This window comes from Rattus norvegicus, chromosome 3 (genome assembly GCF_036323735.1).
Source record: "Rattus norvegicus strain BN/NHsdMcwi chromosome 3, GRCr8, whole genome shotgun sequence".
Lineage (NCBI taxonomy): Eukaryota > Metazoa > Chordata > Mammalia > Rodentia > Muridae > Rattus > Rattus norvegicus.
Genome location: NC_086021.1, coordinates 104,170,972 through 104,182,182, shown reverse-complemented (window position 1 = coordinate 104,182,182; position 11,211 = coordinate 104,170,972).

Here is an 11,211-nt window from a genome sequence, read left to right as displayed (position 1 = left end):
TAAGTTTCAGATCTACTACATTTTTGATTTCCATTGCTGTCCATGTATCACACAGTTTATTCATTTGCAAAATGAGTATAAACATAATGTATAAAGTTAATTTGAGATCGCTTATGTGGAGTACTTAGCAAAGCTTAAAGAGAGTACTCTTTTGAATGTTTTATTTTTTTCCAAAAGGTGCTAGATCTGTTTTTGTTATTGTTACTATTGCTATTTGTTTGTTTTTTGCTTGTTTGTTTTTTGTTTGTTTTCTTTTTTGAGATTGTCTTTAATTCCTAATATAAGACACTTTTAAAAGTGGTTTATTAATAACTATTAGACCAATATTTAAGCAAAGATGGTAGGGTGGGTGGCAGGATGGGGGGGGTCTAACCTTATAAACTATGCATATGCATATTAAGCAGTGTCCTAATGGTTTGGATTAATCAGTTGAAATAAGTCCCACAACTTAGAAGAAAGTCCTAAGATAAAGAAATTACAGCACAGGGATGGTGATTCCCCAAGAAGTTCTTTTATTGTTAAGGATAGTTTTCGCTATCCTCAGTTTTTTTGTTATTACAGATGAATTTGCAAATTGTTCTTTCTAACTCTATGAAGAATTCAGTTGGAATTTTGATGGGGATTGCATTGAATCTGTGGATTGCTTTTGGCAAAATAGTCATTTTTACTATAATTATCCTGCCAATCCATGAGCATGGAAGACTTTTCCATCATCTGAAATATGTTTCAATTTATTTCTTCAGCGACTTGAAGTTCTTGTCATACAGATATTTCATTTGCTTATTTAGAGTCACACCAGGTATTTTTTGTTATTTGGGACTATTGTGAAGGGTGTCATTTCCATAATTTCTTTCTCAGCCTGTTTTTTTAACTTTGAGTAGAGGAAGGCTACTGATTTATTTGAGTTAATTTTATACCCCAACACTTTGCTGAAGTTGTTTATCAGGTTAAGTAGTTCTCTGGTGGAACTTTAGGGGTCACTTAAATATACTATCATTTCATCTGCAAATAGTGATATTTTGTCTTCCTCCTTTTGCACTTGAATTTCTTTGACCTCCATTTGTCGTCTGATGACTATGGCTAGGAATTTGAGATCTATACTGAATAAGTAGGAAAAGAGTGGACAGTATTGTCTAGTCCCTGGTTTTAGTGGAATTGTTTCAAGTTTCCCTCAATCTAGTTTGATGTTAACTAGTGGTTTGCTATTACGTTGCTTTTACTATGTTTAGGTATAGGACTTGAATTCCTTATCTTTCCAAGACTTTTAACATGAAAGGGTGTTGAATTTTGTCAAATGTTTCTCAGCATCTAATGAGATGATCATTACAGAGCAATAGTGATAAAAGCTGTATGGTATTGGTACAGAGACAGTCAAATAGAACAGTGGAATAGAATTGAAGACCCAGAAATGAACCCCCACACCTATGGTCACTTGATCTTTGACAATAAAGCTAAAACCATCTAGTAGATAAAAAGATGGCATTTCCAAAAATTGATGCTGGTTCAACTGAAGGTCAGCATGTAGAATGCAAATCAATCCATTCATATTGCCCTGTACAAAGTTTAAGTTCAAGTGATAAAAGGACCTCCACATAAAACCACATATACTCAAATAGAAGAAAAAGTAGGGAAGAGCCTGAAAATTTCCTGAAGAGAACACCAATGTCTTATGCTCTAAGATCAAGAATCAACAAGTGGGACCTCAAAAAATTGCAAAGCTTCTGTAAGGCAAAGGACACTGTCATTAGGACAAAATGGTAACCAACAGATTGGGAAAAGATTTTTACTAATCCTGATAATCTGATAGAGGGATTCAATATAATCAAAAAACTCAAGAAGTTAGACTCCAGAAAGTCAATGACCCTATTAAAATTGGGGTACAGAGCTGAAAAAGAATTCACAGCTGAGGAATGCCAAATGGCTGAGGAGAACCTAAAGAAAAGTTTAACATCCTTAGTTATCAGGGAAATGCAAATCAAAACAACCCTAAGATTCTACCTCACAACAATCAGAATGGCTAAGATAAAAAACTCGCCAGATGCTGGCGAGGATGTGGAGAAAGAGGAACACTCCTCCATTGTTGGTAGGATTGCTTGCTGGCACTGCCACTTTGGAAATCAGTCTGGAGGTTCCTCAGAAAATTGAACATTCCACTACCAGAGGACCCAGCTATATTACTCCTGGGCAAATGATGCTCCAACATATAACAAGGACACATACTGCACTATGTTCACAAGAGCCTTATTTATAATAGTCACTAACTAAAAGAACCCAGATGCCCCTCAACAGAGGAATGGATACAGAAAATGTGGTGCATCTACACAAAAGAGTACTACTCAGCTATCAAAAACAATAACTTCATGAAATTCATAGGCAAATGGATGGAACTGGAGAACACCATCCTGAATGATTTAAGTCAATCACGAAAACCACACAGGGTATGCACTCATTGATAAGTGAATATTAGCCCAAAAGCTTGAATTACCCAAGATATAATCCACAGACCACATGAAACTCAAGATGATGGACAGCCAAAGTTCAGATGTTTCAGTCCTTCTTAAAAGGAATAAAAATATTCATATGAGGGGATATGGAGATAAAATTTGGAGGAAAGACTGAAGGAATGGCTATTCAGAACCTGCCCTACCTGGAGATTTAGCCCATATATATACATCCACAAATCCTAGACAATATTGATGAAGCCAAGAAATGCATGCTGACAGGAGCCTGATATAGCTGTCTTCTGAGAGGCTCAGCCAGATCATGACAAATACAGAGCTGAATGCTAGCAGCAAAACATTGAACTGAGAGCGAGATCCCCATTGGAGGAGTTAGAGAAAGGATTGAAGGAGTTGAATGGGCTTTCAACCCCATAAAAACAACAATACCAACCAACCAGAGCTCCCAGGGTCTAAACCACCATCCAATGAATACACATGGACAGAACCATGGCTCCAGATGCATGTGTAGCAGAGGATGGCCTTGTTGTGCTACAATGGGAAGAGAAGCCCTTGGTCCTGCCAAGGCTGGATCCCCAATATAGGGGAGTGTCAGAGCAGGGAGGCAGGAAGGGGAGATAGTTGGGGAGGAGGAATACCCTCATAAAAGTAGGGGGAAAGCAGATGGGATAAGAGACTTATGGATAGGAAACTGGGAAAGGAATAAATTTAAAATATAAATAAAATATAACCAAAAAGAAGAAAGAAAGAAAGAAAGAAAGAGAGAGAGAGAGAGAAAGTGAGAGAGAAAGAAGGAAAGAAAGAAGGAAAGAAAGAAGGAAAGAAAGAAAGAAATGACAGCACAGAGCACTTAGGTAACTTGTCTGGATCTCAGAATTAAACAAAACATGGAGATTTGCCTTTACTCTTGGCTTCAGTTTCAGTGTCCTTTTCATTATTTCCATATTATGTGAAAGTAAAAGAAACATGCATGCCACAATTCTGTGAATTAGCGTTCTCCATATTTCAACCATGACTTCCTATGGAGTAAAGTAACTATAGTGTGAAGGCCATACTTGTGTAACCTGTACATAATGGTTCAGATACGAAGAATTCTTTTACAGGCAAAATCTTATTGAGATACTGACCTATGTTGATGAAATGAACAGGTCTCATGTCAAAAGAATAAAGAGATAAATTATCCTGGAGCTGGGTAGGAGAGACTATGGCCCTATGTTTTCAGAAATATGTCCCAGTAAGGTTTCAATTTCATCATCTACTTTAAGCAACATAAAGGAAGTCATAAAACAGCACACTTTTCAAACACATAGATGGTAGATAAATAACACCGACAGGGCATAGCAAAATGTTTATGTAGTGAGAGGACCCTATTATACACCTCAAACTCTATGTTATTATCGCTTCAGGGTTTAGGTTGATTGTAAAACTGTTTGTAAGTTACAAGTGATTTACTGAATGGCCTCAAATAAGCTAGATCACACAAACAAGTAGCAAAAAGTGACGCTTAAGGAGCCAAAGGTCACTCTAAGATATTCTGGCTCTACACTAAGAAATTCCAAATACTTCTTATCAATTGTTATAGTCACAGTTTGTTTTCTTTTTTTTTCTTTTCTTTTCTTTTTCCCCCCATTTTTAAAAATGGGAATCACACCTTCAACTAGTTTTAATATGTGGCCTGATGATTTATGATAATTTTCTTTGTAATATTTGTGCCCAATGCAGATTTACTTAGTGTCAGTAACCAAGTGAAGATCTCCTGTGGCGCATATGGAACTGCAGCTCCACATGGCTTCAGCTTTAGATATTAATCATCTCTCAGATGAAGGGTGCTACAGAGTAATCATAATAAAAACCTCATGGTATTGGTACAAGATGATCAATGGAATAGAATTGAGGACAAAGAAATAAACCCACACATTATGGATACTTGTATTTTGACAAAGAAGCCAAACTTCAAATTTTTCTGCTCCACCAAGTAAGTTTGGATTACTGACATGTGTCAACTTGCCTATTGCGAGTACTGGAAATCAAACCAATGGCTTTGTTTAGGAGGCAAACGCTCCATCAACTGACATCTATTCATGGTCCAATTAAGATTATTATTTTTGTTTTAACATCCTTGAACCAATTTAAGCAATATTATGGCACCTCTTAAAACTTATCCCATGGCATCCCATGGCATAGAGGGGATGGTTCTGCCTTAGTGGTTGCTTATACAGTTAATGTGATCATAGGAAGTCAAGGTAAAAGTGAGTTAACTTGTCATTGCTTTCCATGAGAAGTACTATTCTGTGAGCTTGAGAAAGTTCAATTTTTACCTGAATATCTGGATATAAGTGGTGGATGTTTGTACAAACACTGACGTAATTTCCAACTTTGAGCTAGTTAGGAATACAGCATGTAGCCTTCCTAAGTATCATTACCACAAGTCCCATGAATATTGTCAAAGATACAACTTCACAGGGTCAAATATCCGCTGAACAACAGAAAAAAAATCATGATGTAATTCATATATGGCTCTAAATAAAAACAATAAAAACACATTAAAATAAGTTATGATGATATAATGAATGTAAATAGAAATTTGAAGTGATTTATATTAAAATATTATAGGAAATAAGACAAAGTAAAAGGAAATTTTCAACCACTAAAATGAGAGAAAAATACGCCACCAGAGGCTGATAGATATAAAAAGTAAGAAGGGCATATAGAATTAAATAGACTCTGTTTTACTTAAATGGGGAATTTTGAAAGTCCTTAACAAGTCAAAACATTTATTTATAATTCAATATCATATTAAGTGGTCACCTTCCCACACAGTACTCACTGAAAATAAGGACAGTTAAGCTGGAAAGCCTCCTGGTGTGTTCATTAGTGTAATTAGATATACAGTTTCCCCACAAGAAAATTTTTGTGAGCAAAAGAAAGGAATACCCAATCACAAATACAATCATGTAAACTCCATAATTGTGAGAAAGCATTTTCTCTTCTTTAACACTAGCATTCACATAATATCCACAGGTAGAGTCAAATCAGTTACTTTATCTATCACAAAATGTAAAACATTATTCCTCTAGAAATAATGAAAAAAATATAGCTTCATATCTTGTATAATGTACCTCTGAAATTTTATAGAACTCATTCAGTCTTCCAAGACTGAAAAATATTTAAATGTGTGTAATAAAAGTACTTTATGACACTAATATAATTTAATATGTGTGAAAATTAAGTAAATTTTAAAATTATATGTACTTTAATTAAAATAGAATTACATTAGCTTTCACTTCTCTTTTCTCACTCCAAACCTTCACATTTCTCTTCCAAAATTCCTCCTACAACTCTTCCATTCACAAATCTATTGTCCCTCCTTTCCCTTGATTATCATTGCAACTTATATGTATATGCATACACAAGTATATAAATATAACCTGGTAAGTCAATTTCTGTGCATCTATGGTTTAAGAGCTGGCAACTTTGTGGTGGAAAACCAAGAAATGTGGCAATATCTGGGATGGACCAATTTGTAGCTCTCTGTAATTCTTTGTTTAGGAGAGGGACCCCGTACAATTTTCTCCTTCTACATCAGCATGTCATCTGATAAATGATTGTTCAAGTCTTGCTTATGCAGCCATTACTAGCAGAGACAGTTTCAGAGCATGAATTCCTGGAATTCTAGTCATTCTTTTCCTCCTAGCCCATCTGATGTCCTTGGAGACATAGATGTATAACGTGTAATGCACATGTATTCATTGGTCTTGGGGTCTCATATTTTGTTGAACTGTTCATTTGTGTGAAGTTATGGTTTTCTGTGATGGTCTCTATTTGCTGTAAAGAGAATATTCCCCAGGCCCTTAGGGATGATAGCCCACTTTCTATGGCCAGTGAGGTCAAGGAACTTAGCAAAAGATCTTCTATCTCTCCTTTACTCAATCAGTGTAATTCCTTTCTTCATTCTACATTTTATCCTGATTTGCAGAGATTTTTTTTTTGATTTCATGATAAATGTATTCTCCTCTGAATATTAGTACTAGAGGAATGAGTATAGGATATATTAATACATTTACTTCCTTAATAATTTAGTCATTAATCACTGAGAAAGCAAAGCACACCACTGAGTGTTAAGTAAATCCTGCTATGTGGAGAACACACAGGGCAGCATTCCTGGTGTTTGATGTGAAACGATAAGTCTGAAGTGATTTTTTTGAATAAAGAGCTTGATTTAAGGCTTTAATAGACACGAGGTTCAATTGAGATTTTTGTAACTATCTAACTTAAAAGAAAAAAAAAATTTGTATTGACATGTGCCATAACAATAAAAAAAGGAGAGATGGCAGGTAGGCTTACCCTGTAAAATTTTAGTGGCAAATAAAGTATGCAAATACTCATATTTTATCAAATATTCTGTGCTTTGAATGACTCAGCAGGCCCTCCCTAATATATTTATTTTATTTATTTGTTTAATCCTTTATTCATCCATTTATCAAATATTTCATAAACTCATTCATTGATAATCCTATATAAAACTCAGCTGACAGTCCCTCATACCAACTAATTCATTTGCATAATGAATATAATGTAGAAGAACTTTTGCATTTGTATTATCTCAGAAATGCATAAAGCACACTGAGTATGAGACATAATTTGGGATACCAATACTGAAAGACATTTGAAGAAGAACATAAATCTATTTTTTCGGCATAAATGTTGTGTTAAGCGCAACTTTTTAAAATTATTTTTTATTTATTTATTTTTGCACTCCAGATTTTATTACTTCCTGGTCCACCCTCCAACTGTTCCACATCCTATACCTCTTCCACGACACCACCTCCACAAGGATGTCTGTACCCATTCACCCCACTAGACCTCTAAACTTCCAGGGCCTCCAGTCTCTTGAGGGTTAGGTGCAACTTCTCTGACTGAACCCAGACCTGGGAGTCCTCGGCTGTACATGTGTTGGAGACCCCCATCTCAGCTGGTGTATGCTGCCGGGTTGGTGATCTTGTGTCTGAGAGATCTCGGAGGTGCAGGTTAATTGAGACTGCTGGTCCTCCTACAGGGTTGGCCTGCTCCTCAGCTTCCTCCAGCTTTTCCCTAATTCAACCAGAGGGGTCTGCAATTTCTGTTCATTGGTTGGGTGCACATATCTACATCTGACTTTTTCAGCTGCTTGCTGAGTCTTTTGGAGGACAGCAATGATAGGCCCCTTTTTGTGAACGTCTCATAATGGTGTCAAGTTATGGGGCCTCCTCTTGACCTGGACCCCACTTTGGTCCTGTCGCTGGACCTTCTTTTCCTCAGGCCCCAAGGTCTCACATACCTGATTCTGCCCCCATTCCCTCCCCCTTTGCTTCCATGATTATTTTGTTCCCCCTTCTAAGTAGGACTGAAGTACCCACAATTTAATATTCCTTCTTGACTTTCTTATGGTCTGTAAGTTGTACATGGGTATTCCAAGCTTTTTTCCTAATATCCATTTATCAGTGAGTACATACCACGTGTGTTCTTTTGTGACTGGCTTACCTCACTCAGGATGATATTTCCTAGTTTCATCCATTTGCCTGTGAATTTCAAGAATTTTTTTAAATTGCTAGGTAGTACTCCATTGTGTAAATGTACCACAATTTTTGTATCCATTCCTCTGTTGAAGGACATCTGGGATCTGCAGTTTCTGGCTTTTATAAATAAGGATGCTTTGAATATAGTAGAGCATGCATGCTGGTTATATGTTGGAGCATCTTTTGTGTATATGCCCAGAAGTGGTATAGCTGGGTCCTCAGATAGTACTGTGTCCAGTTTTCTGAGGAACTGCCAGACTGGTTTGCACAGTGGTTGGACTAGCTAGCAATTCCACCAGCAATGGAGGAGTGTTTTTCCTTCTCCAAATCCTTGCCAGCGTCTGCTGTCACCTAAGTTTTTGATCTTAGCCATTCTGACTGGTGTGAGGCAGAATCTCAGTGTTGTTTTTATTTGCATTTCCCTGCTGACTAATGATGCTAGGATGTTGAAAATTTATTCAAGTTGGGAAAGATCTTTTCCCAGTCTGTGGGTTGTCATTTTGTCCTATTTAATGTACTTTACCTTACAAAAGCTTTTTAATTTTATGAGCTACAATTTGACAGTTGATGATCTTAGGGCATAATTCAAGATTCAGGAAATTTTTCCTAGTGCCCATGTGTTCAAGTTTTTCCCCAATATCTCTTCTCTTAGAAATAGTTTTAGAAGAGTTTCTAATATCTTGTTTTATGTAGAGGTCCTTGATACACTTGGAATTGAGCTCTGTATGTGGAGACTAAGAATGGGCCAATTTGCATTCTTCTACATGCGGACCTCCACTTAAGACAGCACCATTTGTTGAAAATGCTTTTTTTCCAATGAATGCTTTTAGCTTTTTGTCAAAGATCAAGTGACCATAGTGTGCAGGTGAAAGACCCCCGGACAGGTGAGACCCTCACTCAAGTCTCTGGATGCCGCGACCACCCAAGTACTCACATAAGACCATCCTTGATGTAATTTACCCAAGGTTTATTGATAGGAACCAGTGCACTTGGGTCAAGACTCTTATCCCATGCAGGGGCAGAGGAGTTCAACCCTGAGTGGCTGGGAGAAGAGAAATTTAAAGGAAGACATCATAACCTAAGTGGGTAGGGATGGTGTTATTGGAAAATGTCTAGAATACCAGTGGAAAATCACAAAGAGAAACTCCCTGCTTCTCAAGATTGTTTAACTTTATGGTCCACCAGTTCCTGGGAGAAGCTTCCTGTTTCTCAAGATTGTTCTCTAAGATTTTAATCTAACTTTATGGTCAGTTAGTTCCTGGGAGGGAGTTGTTGAGCCAGCTGGTATAATTGCAATTCCAGGGCCTGGTCAGTTTCTTTCTTCTGCTCTAAACTTTTGTCTAGGGGAGCAACCTTAAAACTTCTACCTTTTACAGGTTCATTTCTGGGTCTTTAATTCTGTTCCATTGATCTACACGCATTTCTCTGTAACAATACCATGTGTTTTCTATCACTATTGCTCTGTAGTAGAGCTTGAGGTCAGAAATGGTGATGCTGTCAGAAGTTCTATGATAACTGAGAATAATCTTCTCTATCCTGCTTTTTTTGTGTTCTCAAGGAATTTGGGGGGATTTCTCTATCTCTTCGAAGAATTGAGGTATATTTTGATGGGGATTGCATTGAAACTTTTGGTAAAATGTTCATTTTTACTATAATAATCACACCTATCCATGAGCATGGTTGAACTTTCCATCTTCTGAAGTCTTTTTCATTTTCTTTTTCAGAGACTTGAATTCAGTTCTTCTCATAAGGAACTTTCAGGGGCATGGTAGGAGTCACACCAAGATATTATATATTATTTGTGACTATTGTGGTAACTATTATAAAGGATGTCGTTTCCCTAATTTCTTTCTCAGCCCATTTATCCTGGGATAAATTCCAACTCGATTCTTCAGAGTTAGAAAGAGCAATTTGAAAAATCATTTGGAAAAACAAAAGATCCAAGAGATGGAAAACTATTCTCAACAATAATAGAACTTCTGGGGAAATCACCATTCATGACCTCAAACTGTATTACACAACAATTGTGATTAAAAACTGCATGGTATTTGGAGCTTCATATCTGCAGGCCTCATATCTGTTTACAGTCATCTCTTTAATTAGGTTAGGGAAGTTTTCTTCTATAATTTTGTTGAAGATGTTTGCTGACCCTTGAGTTAGGAATCTTCTCTATTTTCTATGCCTATTATCTTTAGGTTTGGTCTTTTCATTCTGTCCTGGATTTCCTGGATGTTTTGGATTAGGAACTTTTTGCATTTTGCATTTTCTTTCACTCTTGTGTCAATGTTTTCTATGGTATCTTTTGCCCCTGACATTTTCTCTTCTATCTCTTGTACTTTGTTGGTGATGGTGCATCTTTGACTCCTGATCTATTTTCTAGTTTTTGTTGTTGTTGTTGTTGTTGTTGTTGTTTTTTGTCACCAAGGTAACCTCCCTTTCTGACTTCATTATAGTTTCTCTTTCATTTTTTAGATCCTGGATGGTTTTGTTCAATTCTTTCACCTATTTGATTTTGTTTTCTTGTACTTCTTTAAGGAAATTATGAGTTTCCTCTTTAAAGGGCTTCTACCTGTTTACCTGTGTTCTCATGTATTTATTTAAGAGAGTAATTTATGTCCTTCTTAAAGTCCTCTATCATCACCATAAGATGTGATTTTAAATCAGAATCTTGCGTTTCAGGTGTGTTTTGGTATCAAAGGTTTTTTGTGTGGGAGAATTGTGTTCTGATGATGAGAATTGGGTTCTGAGCCTTGGTTTCTGTTGCCTTGGTTATTGTGCGTGCCTCTTGCCATCTGCGTATTACTGGTGTTAGCTGGTTCTGGTATCTCTGACTGGGGCTTGTCTTTCCTGTGAGCCCATGTGTCTGTGAGCCTGTGGTCTTAGGTACGTCAGCACTCTTGGGAGACAAACTCTCTTTGGGTGGCATTGGGATGCTGTGAGCTGTGATATTAGGTGTGTCAGCACTCATGGGAGACCTGCTGTCTCAGGAAGGGATTGGGGTGTGGATATCTGTAGCACAGGGTCAACCACAGGATGCAATTGGAAACTGGAAGAATCCCATCCAAGCCTTCTCCACAGTTTCTGGGTCCTGTGGTCTCCATGCAGGTTCACCTTGGGCCCTGTATTTGGACAGAAGCCATGGTTTCACCTCTGATCTTTGGTGTGTCAGCACTCCTGGGATACTTGCTCTCTCTGGG